Genomic DNA, 11527 nt, shown 5'->3' on the forward strand with positions numbered 1-11527 from the left:
TTTTTTGTGTGATCGTAATCATATATATGTAAAATGTAATTGAAAGTAATTTGTACTGTGAACAGCTTTTAATTCAACTTTATATATCCCAAAACAATACTCTTATTGATGATAATTTAAAAACTCATACGATATGTATATAACATCCTTTGCATTCCTTTAGAAACAACTCTGGCAATAGTCCTAAAAAAAAAAACTCTGGCAATAGTCTCAATTAATTGATTCATGTGTTTATTAAATCCAATTCATATGAGGAATTTCTTTTCTTACCAAAAAAGTTACTTTATAATATACGCTGCAACATTGGCCTATGATCACCCATCCTTAATGTGGAGACTCAATTTTATCATTATATACTAATTAATTATTATTATGTGCTAGTTGGATTTACCCTGGTAAAATAAATAGTATAAAAGTCAAATTTATTGTTAACTATTTACCCGTGATTCTTACTACTCCCCAATATTCAAATAGTGTATGTTTCTGCCTATAAAAGACATGCTTCTCTTCATTTGTAATCAGAACTTAATTTTTGGTTTTCATATTCTCATTTACTTCCCCTTACTTCCCTAGTTATCTACTCTTGTAATCTTGTTTCTTTCCTACTTGGAAATAATCGTTTCTACCACTACAAGTCCAAAAAGAAGTCTGTTTTCCTTGGACTCAAGAAAAGAGATTTGATTTCCCTGTTAAAGGAGCCCCTCCAAGACGACGAAGATGATTTAGATAATGAGTCCAAGACATCCTCTAAAACTTCTATTGCTAATGATGATAATCCTTAGTATCCTTATGATGGATCTCTGTTTGGACACGTCCCAATTTTTTGTTCGGATTTATTTGAGGTTTGATTCCCTGTTTCAACCTCATGGTCTCATGCTTGCTACTATCGACATATACCAACAAAATTGCTAAAATCATTACTGCTGTCACTAGACATGACATTTTTTATATACAGTATTCACACAGCTTCCGGTGGATCTATCTTGGTGAAATGAATAGTGAACAATAGATTTGACTTTTTTACTATTCATTTCACCAAGGTAGATCCACCTAAAGTAGTGTGAATACCGTAGATAAATAGTGTCATGTTTGGTGACAGCAGTAATGGCTTCAGCAATTTTGTTGGTATATGTCGATAGTAGCAAACTTGAGATCATGAGGTTGAAACAGGGAATCAAACCTCAACTAAATCCGAACTAAAAATTGGGTCATGTCCAAATAGAGATCCATCATAAGAATAGTAAAGATTATTATCATTAGCAATAGAGGCTTCAGAGGATGCATTGGACTCATTATTTGAATGATCTTCATCATCCTGGAGGGATTGCTTTAATAGGGAAATCAAATCTTTTTTCTTGAGTCCGTGGAGATTAGACTTCTTTTTGGACTTAGCATACTCAGTGGAAGAGGAAATAAGTTGAGGTACAATTGCCTGAGTAACTGGATAACATAGGTGTTTAATACTCAATTATCAATATAAACTAGGATGCAAAAATGAATTAATTAAAATAAACTAGGTCAATATATATTGCTCATCCTTAAACTTTAGCTCTTGCACGGTATTAGTCATTTAAATATAAAATGATCACTCTTAGTTCCTAAAATTCAAAGTGATGGCTTTAGTCCCTAGAAAACTTAAAGTGGTTAGTCCTAGTCCCTAGCGTGCATTTTTAATGGTGTAGTTATGTGTCAAGTAATTTGGCCTCATCATCATTCTGTTAGACAGGTTTAATGGATATTGACTAAAGGACCAAAATTGATCACTTTAAGTTTACTATATAAAATAATCACTTTAAATTCTAGTCCAAAAAATTTAAACCCATGCATGGACTAAAGCTCAGGGAGTAACAATATATTTTTCTTAAAAAATTATATAACAACAACAATAAAGTCTAGTCCAAAAATTTTGGTTTTGGATATGGATTCTTTACGGTTAATTGGGATTGACCATATGCATTTTGGGGTATCATCATATCCTATTCAACATCATACTCTATATCATCTCATTAATTAAAAAATTTATGTAAAATAGTAAAGATGTATCTGTTGGGTAAAATAGTTAAGCTATTGGCAAGACACATGGCAAGTCATAGAGTAATCATGTGGAAAAGTGAATAATAAATAAATGGCCACATGGAATATAGCCATACCAGAAATTAAGGTCTAATGCAATGACAAGTGGCATTAATCCAATTTGGGATTGTGGGTAGACTCTATTGCCAAGAGCCTTGAAATGGTTAAGAAAGGCTATTAACAAGTCACTTGGTAGTGGATGGATGGTGAAGAATCGACAAATAGCAGAAAGAACCAAGGATTACTGTCAAAGTTTTAAATATAAATAGGGTTAACTCTACAAGAAAAGGTACACACGCACAACCAGAACACTTTTGAGATCAATTGTACTAAAATTTTTAGGAGATCTAGTAGTATGTAGGCAAATCAAGTCGTCCTTAGGCTTGTAGAAGACTATGTTTGTAAGTTCATAAAAAATCATAGACTATGTTTGGGCTGTGTGTAATTGTTTTGTGGCTGTATTCAAATATTCATATGTAATGAAAAAATAGTTTATGACTTTATGTTGTCAAGAGGCTTGTAGTACAACAAATTTTAAAATCACTTATGGACTAAAAATTAGGGAGTAACAATATATTTTAACCTACAAATTATATAACAACAACAATAAAGCCTAGTGCCAAAAATTTGTAGTTGGATATGGACTTTCAACATAGTAATTTTTTTTGACCACATGAATTTTTTTCTATTGTCATATCCTATTCTATATCATACTCTCTACCATTTTTCACATAAAGTAGAATTTTATGATCCTCAATTTGAGCCATGAGCGCCCCTCACCAGCCTTGCTTAGGATCCCAATTCTAATAATCTTGGTTTTACTCGTAAATTATAGTTCTCTATTATAGAATGTGTTTCTTTTATTTGTAATTTTTTAATTATAAATGCCCACTAGAAAATATTCACTAATAAGTGATTTATTTTTAAAGAGAAAAAATTGAAAAACAAATTGAATATCGAAAGGTTATTTCAATAATTTTGTTACTAGTAATAAACAAAATATAGTGGAAAATTTGGATGAAAAAGATATTAAAATTAAAAATATATATTATCTAATTAATATTTAAATATAAGGAAATGCTACATTTGAAATTATTGCTTATGGCCCCAAAAAGGCATTGAGAAGACCCTGACTTGGTGGCTTGACAATTGTATTTTTTTTTTTTTTTTTTTTTTTGGGAAGGGGGTGTGCGGATTTGCTTATTAATATTAATTAAAGGAAAAAGTTAATGAATGCTCTAAGAGTATTGATTTAAGAAATATTTTTTAAAATTTTTATGGGAAATAAAAAAGCAATTGAATTTTGTGATAGTTTTTTTTACTTTTTATATGAAAGTGCAATCAAAACTTTCTTATAATGGTCTATTAATATATGTCCTAAGGGCACCCTTAACCAAACCATAGTTAAAAGAAGATGCTGGTCTCTCAAAAATTAAAAAAAAAAAAAAAGAAAAGAAAAAGGAATATTGGTTAGTTGTAAAGTTGACGAGGGATTGAAGTACCAAATAGTTATAGGAAAAAAAGTGCAATTAACCCTAATTAGTTTGTATAAATAAGGGCTATTTGAAAGAGAACCCAATTGTTACTAAAAGTTTATGTAAGAGGGGAAGACTCATGCATCCTACGCATGATATACCTCCACATATTTAACCTCAATAAAATGTGAACGCATTGTAAATATTAAACATGTGTCCACATTTTGAGGCCCAAGCCTGTTTCATTAATAAACGAACCCAACAATTTTGGATTTTGTTCGTTATTAACAAAAAATAAAAGGTGTAGTACTTCATTTCCTTTTCCAAATATAGCTTGAGCCACAAAAATTAAAGATTGAATGTGGATAAATGGCACAAAAAGATGAGTGGTAATTAAGAAGTCTGTTTTCAAATGATGATAGCAAATATCAATCTCTCAATTATATCAAGACAACTGACAAATTCCAATGAGCTTTTTTTTTTTACTCTACTCTTTCTCATTCCTCCTCATCCAAACGAACCATAAATTTGGAGGTTAATTTAAGAAGTGAAAAAGTGTACCTACCACTCTCGATCCTAGAACCGGTTAATGGATAATAATATAAACAAGCTTACACATCTATCACACATTTGATTAAAACACACAATAAAAACATATTAAAGAGCTTAATATCATGCATGATACAAAGATACAAGAAAGAACGTGCAAGAAATGATTTCACAAATCTACGTTAAAATAAATTAACTACGACCATCATTAATAATCTATTGATAAAATTGCAAGTTTGCAACCTAAATATAATACACACACACACACACACACACATATATATATATATATAAATATTTCTTTTGCAAACACAAATTATAATGCCAACGTTTACTCTAACAGCAATATTTAGAGATTAGCTATAGGATTATTACCTCATAAGTCATACCAGAATACCGCTACAGTGACTATGTTCTCTCCTCTCAAACAACTAACTCATGAACCCTCCGTATAATTTCTACTGAATGATTGTGTATTGCTGTGGTGTTTGATGCTAAAATGCTTATTTAATGAAAAGAAAATGCTTAGGTTGCCTACAGCTTTGATTGTGTGGGTAAATATTACTAAATTATGATGATTTCGCTGAGTTCTTGTTGATGAAGTGTGTTGTTGATGAGTGAGAAAATATGTGTTTATCTATGAAAATTTCATTGGTTTTGGATGCTTTAAATGATGATCAAACAAATTTTTGATATAGTAATATAAACAAAAAGGATCCCTTATTTTTTAATTGCTCTCCTATTTATAGACAAAGTTTTTAAGAGTTCTAAGTTCTAACAACTTATTATGAGGCATGGTTTTCAAATGATATTACTTTATTTTTAACTCTGAAAGGGCTCTAGAGAAAGTTCTATGAGAAAAATAGGAAGAAAATGAAAATCTGAAAGTTCTGATGGTAAAGTGTTGATCGAAACTCAAAATGGCCAAATCTGCATTCTATGTCTCTTCCATTTGAAAATAGTGTTTATCGGCACTTTGGCAATAATTTTCAGAATTTTTATATTTTTACATTTTATTTTCCTTTTTCCCTGGTTTTATTATGATTTTTGGTATTTTAAAAATAAATTCAAGGTTTTTGATTATAATGGACTCTTCTTCTGATTGAATTAACCTTAAGCATGATTAGCCTCTCTAAATTATTTAAATTATTATTTGTTCATAATAAAATAAATAATTGATTTTAACAATTTATAAATTCCTAATTATCCTATAGGATTATCTTATACTTGTATGTCCAATGATTGTTTTCCATTTAGACCGATAAGAATCTAAGGGTTAACTTTTTATTAGTCTTCTTAAGGACCAATAAAAATTAACCAAGTTTTTTTTTTAAAATGAAAAATTAACCAACTTTCTTTTGGGAGAATTTCAATATCAGTTGAGCTAACTGGAGTCTTACATTAACCAACTTTAATTGCATGCATTAAAACCATATTTGAACGAGTGCAAATTATTTTTTTGAACCACTTAATTTAACAAAAACCCTTGATTAACATTTAAAAAAAAAAAAGAATACTAGGCCCTTAATTCCATGATGGTTCATTATGATCTAGAATTCAACCCTAGGTCAATATATTATGAAATTTTTATATTTATGAGAAATGACAATTTGCCTAAAGCTCAATTCTGCTCAAAAATGAAAACTTTTTAAAGTTAAAAATTGGAGCATCTAGCAATTAATCCAGTCAAAACTACCACACATATCACAAAAAGATAATGAAATATTGGGTGTCCTTGTCTCAATCATTTCTTATATTTAGAATGCTCCACCAAACTACCATTTACAACCACATAATACATTACTGGAGAAATAATATGAACATTAACCTAATTTAAAAATCTACCAATAATTCCAATAGCAGCTAAGATACCCATCACAATTCACAATGTCCCACTGACTCAAGTCAGTCAAGTGAATTATACGCTTTCATCAAGCCTACCGTTAGAATATAATAAATTTTATCATACATATGTAGATCAAAATTTTATAAAATATCTTAGATAGCAGTTTATCGTGATTTTAAGCTTATCTTATTAAGATTAATAATTTTTTTCATATATACCTTATATTAGGTTCAATGTAATACACAATTCAATATGGCAAAATGTAGTCGTTAAGAATTTTTCATTGTGAGCATAAATCATCAACATAAACCACTTTAATCTCTCTCTCTCTCTCTCAACATTAAAAATGACATAAGTGTCTTATTTCAAAGTATAAAAGTTGTGCGAGAAATAGCAAAAACCTTAAGGGAGCTAAGTTAGTACAATTTACCCAAATTCTAATATGGAACCAATGTGGATGCTCTTATGCCCCTATTTGGTTCTCTAAAGGCTGACGAATTACTCATGCACCTCACCACACAATGTCTTTTTGTTCTTATGATGTTTTCCTCTACCAATATATGTATCTTCCTGTGGACAATTCCACTCTCCTATATATACATATGCTTATCAGAGTTGCCATCCTCATCGTTCATAATTGACTTTCGTTACTGCCAACATATACCTCAAGTATGCCCTCTTCCAATCACTGTTGCTTTATTGAAGTCCTTTGGCCACCAGTACTGTAGCCATCTACTAACTATAGTAGCTATCTCCAGCCTTCACTCCTTTTGCCAAATATTGTTGTTGCTTGTCGCATGTGTTCCATTCCATGTCTAGCCACGTCACATTATACTTAACGGTCTCGCATTCCAAACAAAAGTTTATTAGTATACAATAAATTATACTACAAATATATAGACCATGGTTTTGCAATACAACCGACTACAATATGGTTTTAGGGTTATCATTCTAGACTTAATATTTTTCTATATATACCTTATATTGGGTTCAATTTAATGTAAAATTCAATATAGTAAAGATGTAGCGATCACTTAAATTTTCCGAGTTATCAAACCAGGCTCTCTCTCTCTCTAAGAAAACATTAATTCTAGCATCTTTGATTACACATCTAGCAGCCCTTATTTCTAATTCTTGACTGTATATCTTCCTTATGAGTCTTATGACTAAGGTGGGGCTAATTTCTAGAAAACATGATGTCAGCAATGTGATTGTTGAAGCCAAAAGCATTTTGAAATCTCGCACCTTGACTTAAACAGTTTTTTTTTTTTTTGAGAGAAATTTAATTAAATCTTTTCATAAACAGAATTTATAGACGCAACTTTGTATTTCATAATTCTTACCACTTGAATAGTGAAAAGAGTAATGAATTATATAAAAATAATGGTTTATCAATTATTATTGCAAATATCATCAAGTTGTGACAAAATATTTTTTAATTTTTAATTTTGGATATTCTCAAGTTGCGACAAAAGTGTGTACAGTAATAGAAAAATTGTTTCATAGACTGATAGACATAAGTTTTGGGACAGGTGTAACATGGTTTTACATCACACGGCAATATTGCTACAGGAAATTTACCGACTTGGTTGATTGCTTGATTGACGTTTTTCAGTTTTTGTTTTTTTACCTGAAGGTTGGAAATGTGGAATCTTACTATTTATAGTGCCAAATTAATGCGGACCAGAAATTCTTTCAACTTCATCATGTAATCGTTTTAAAAACCATTTAAATTCAATTATATGGGCATCCCACTCAATCTTGCCTCTTTTGGTGGTGGAGACTCCATCACTGAATCATATTGTTAAATGTTTACAGTCAACCCCTATTAATCCTAGAATGGCTTATAAATTGCTTAAACTTCTTCTTCCTCCCCATAAATTCCTAAATCTAGATAAGTTTTTACTCTCTAGTTTGGTAAGTAAAATATTCTCTATTTTACCTTAAGAAAATATAGATATTTAGTTAATATTCATGATAATCTTTTGTATGCTAACTGATTATTAATCCAGTTCCCTTAAGAATAACTCAATATTCTTTAATTATTCTAAACTTTTGTTTTGTTTTTGCTATTTTGGTTTCTGGATGGCAGTGAACAGTAAAAGCTGAAGAATCATGAGGTTTATAGCACTGGCTCTAGTCTTGTTGATGGTGGGCACTTGTATGGCCACAACTCAGAGAACGTTGATGGCTGAAGTGCAGCAGCAGCAGCCAGAAAAGGGCCAGAATGGCGAAGTTGAAGGCCAAGTAAACGATATGAATCACCATACCATTCCTAGACAGGAATTCGAAGGCTATAGTGGCGGTGGGCCTGTTAAACCGTAGTGTAACTAGTTCAATGATGATGCTTGCTATGTATATAATATATTGGTTAAATAATCCTTGAGCTAGACCAAGCAAAAAAGGAAAGAAAAACGTAAAGTCATGCTATAGATGCATGGCATAAGTTGTATGCGGTTTGGGTTTTTAACCTATAATTGTTACCTATTAGTCTGCATGGTGTAGCGTACGTATGTTTCTATGGTATAATAATCATAGACTATGTTTGGAGTGTGTATTTGTTGTGTGATTGTAATCATATGTAATTGAAAGTAATTTGTATTATCAAGAACTTTATAATTCAACTTTATACATCCCAAAACAATACTCTTATTGATGATAATTTAAAAACTCATACGATATATATATATATATATATATAACATCCTTTGCATTCCTTTAGAAACAACTCTGCCAATAGTCCTATCAAAAAAAAAAAAAAACTCTGGCAATAGTCTCAATTAATTTATTCATGTGTTTATTAAATCCAATTCATATGAGGAATTGCTTTTCTTACCAAAAAAAAAAAAAGTTATTTTAAGATTTTCATATACTTATAGATGGATTAATATTAATATACGATGCAACACTGGCCTATCACCCATCCTTAATGTGAAGACTCAATTTTATCATTATATACTAATTAATTATTATTATTATATACTAGTTAGATTTAGGTTATGTTTGGATTGGGCTGAAAAACCCAGCGCATCTGCGTCTGGCGATTTTTTTTTTTTGGCACACTTTTGTGAGACTTACGGCTACTGTTCATGCACTGTTTATGAACAGTAGCCGCAAATTTGGACTTTTCTCATCATTTTCAGCAAATCAGTGGGTCTTGTACACTGTTCACGGAATCCACAAACCTCACTTTTTAGTAACTTTTTCATTAAAAATGGGTCACACGATACTATTTACATATTTAAAAATTATTTTGTTACAGTGTTTTTCAGTTTTCAATTTTCAGTTTTCAGCTGTATCCAAACGAGCCCTTACCCTAGTAAAATAAATAGTATGAAAGTCAAATTTACTGTTAACTATTTATCCGTGATTCCTTCTGCTCCCCAATATTCAAATAGCTTTCTACCTATAAAAGACATGCTTCTCTTCATTTGTAATCAGAACTTAATTTTTGGCTTCATATTCTCATTTACTTCCTCTTACTTCTCTAGCTATCTACTCTTGTAATCTTATTTCTTTCCTACTTGGAAATAATCGTTTCTACCACTATTTCCTATTAGTGTTTATTTTGATAATAATATTCAGTATTTACATTTACATTATTTTGATAATAATATTCGATATTTATATTTACATTATTTACATTTATTTTGATAATATATAGCTTCCGTTTATCAAATTACTCAAGCTACTCTACCTCAACCTGCTTCCTCTTCCAGTAAGTTTGATAAGTCCAAAAAGAAGTCTGTTCTCCATGGAATCAAGAAAAAAGATTTGATAGCCCCTCCAAGACGATGAAGATGATTTAGATAATGAGTCCAAGACATCCTCTGAAGCCTCTGTTGCTAATGATGAAAATCCTTACTATCCTTATGATGGATCTTTGTTTGGGCATGGCCCAATTGTTAGTTCGGATTTATTTGAGGTCTGATTCCTTGTTTCAACCCTATGATCTCAAGTTTGCTACTATCGACATATACTAAAAAATTGCTGAAGTCATTACTGTTGTCACCAAATATGACACTATTTATCTACGATATTCAAACTGCTTTCGGTGGATCTACCTTGGAAAAATGAATAATGACAATAGATTTGACTTTTTTTTTGTGAAGTCAAGTTATCGGCTTGAGACCCAGTCCAAATGCCCTAAGTAAGCAAGAACCCAATCCGTTTAGATATGTAGGGAGTTTCTACTATTGGCTTTTCTTGCATGCCTTGGCCCAACCTTGAAATAATGTCACGTAGCTCAAAATGGTTATTAATGAGTGAATGGGATGCTGCCACGTGGCCAAAGAGAAAAAATAATCAACCTTTAACTACCATGATATCTTGTCCTAGATCACCAGCAACTCACCTTTAATTTTATAAAAAACCTTGTATGGTTCAAACAAAAAATTCTTGAAGGAAGCAATCCTCATTTGTGAGAATATCCATGAAATTAGAAGGTTATTATTTGTTGTCACTGGGCGGCAAAAAAATAATTTAAGTTATAAATTCCAATTAGAACGAATAAAAATTTACCACTTATAATTTGTTGTAAAAGTATTGTGAAAATATTATAGACGTAACACTTCTCATACAGATCTATATTGATACAATACATTTGAACCCCAATTTTTATATCAGCGTTTGCAATCATCCATGAGAGAAAGCAGTGAAGGTCAGTGTCAGCGTTAGTAATTAGTTCTTCCAATGGCCAAAGAGAGAGGGTGTTGGTACTAGAATTGCGAAGAACATGAAAAGTGGTATAACAAGAAAATTACACTTGTAAAATCACGGAAACAGGAAAAGTGATGTTGGAGTAGAAAGGGCAGTTCCCATGGGAGTTACCAACCCATGTATGCGGAAGAGACAAGTGGCATTGAAGTAGTTTTTAGAAGTTACAAAGCACCATTCAACAACAAGATAAGTGTCGTTTAAGTTGAAGGAGAAAGAGACATGCAGAAAAGACACATGTAAGGAACAACTGTTGGTAACTGTCGAGGTTTAAATATAAATAGAGTCATTTAAAAAAGAAAAAGGAAAAAAGAACAAAACTCTCCAATGACAAACTTGCCTATACAGAAAGCATATCATTTTCTTGTAATATTGAGTTCCTTAGGAGATTCGCTTGTAGTTCATACTTCATAGGACATTAGAATGTATTCGTGCTTGTAAGTCCTTGCTTGTAATCTTGTTATTCACTTTAATCTCGTTTATACAATTTTAATTCAGAATGCTATTAATTAGGCTATGATTTGTTTATTGTTTTGCATTTTTTACCTTTGAATTATTAACTATTTAGATTTATTAGACTTCGAACAACTCTATGGATAACTTAGCATGACTATGGATAACTTAGCTGCTTGGAACACAATGACATATGATTTTACTTAGTAGTTTTAGTTCTCATACTTGGTAACGTAGAATTTAATTTAATTACTTTTCATAAATTGTTGTTACTTGCATTTCCTCCTTCTAGCATAAAAAGTCATCTTAATTGAGGCAATGCCGAATCACATCTTTTTAAACATGAAGTCAAATAATCGATCCTAATCCATATTCCATAATCAATCAATTTGAAATTTGACAAATTTTATCGGAC

The 11527-nt window shown here is 31.0% G+C and overlaps 1 long non-coding RNA gene across 1 annotated transcript; it reads left to right on the top strand.

The window, feature by feature from the left end:
- The first annotated feature begins 7628 nt into the window (after positions 1 to 7628).
- On the top strand, positions 7629 to 8500 carry LOC112028984 (uncharacterized). Its single transcript, XR_002884704.2, has 2 exons — positions 7629 to 7860; positions 8036 to 8500. It is a non-coding gene; the product is annotated as an uncharacterized LOC112028984 (long non-coding RNA).
- Positions 8501 to 11527: the final 3027 nt, after the last annotated feature.

The sequence above is a fragment of the Quercus suber genome, unplaced genomic scaffold, assembly GCF_002906115.3.
Source record: "Quercus suber isolate HL8 unplaced genomic scaffold, Cork oak 2.0 scaffold_147, whole genome shotgun sequence".
Taxonomy (NCBI): domain Eukaryota; kingdom Viridiplantae; phylum Streptophyta; class Magnoliopsida; order Fagales; family Fagaceae; genus Quercus; species Quercus suber.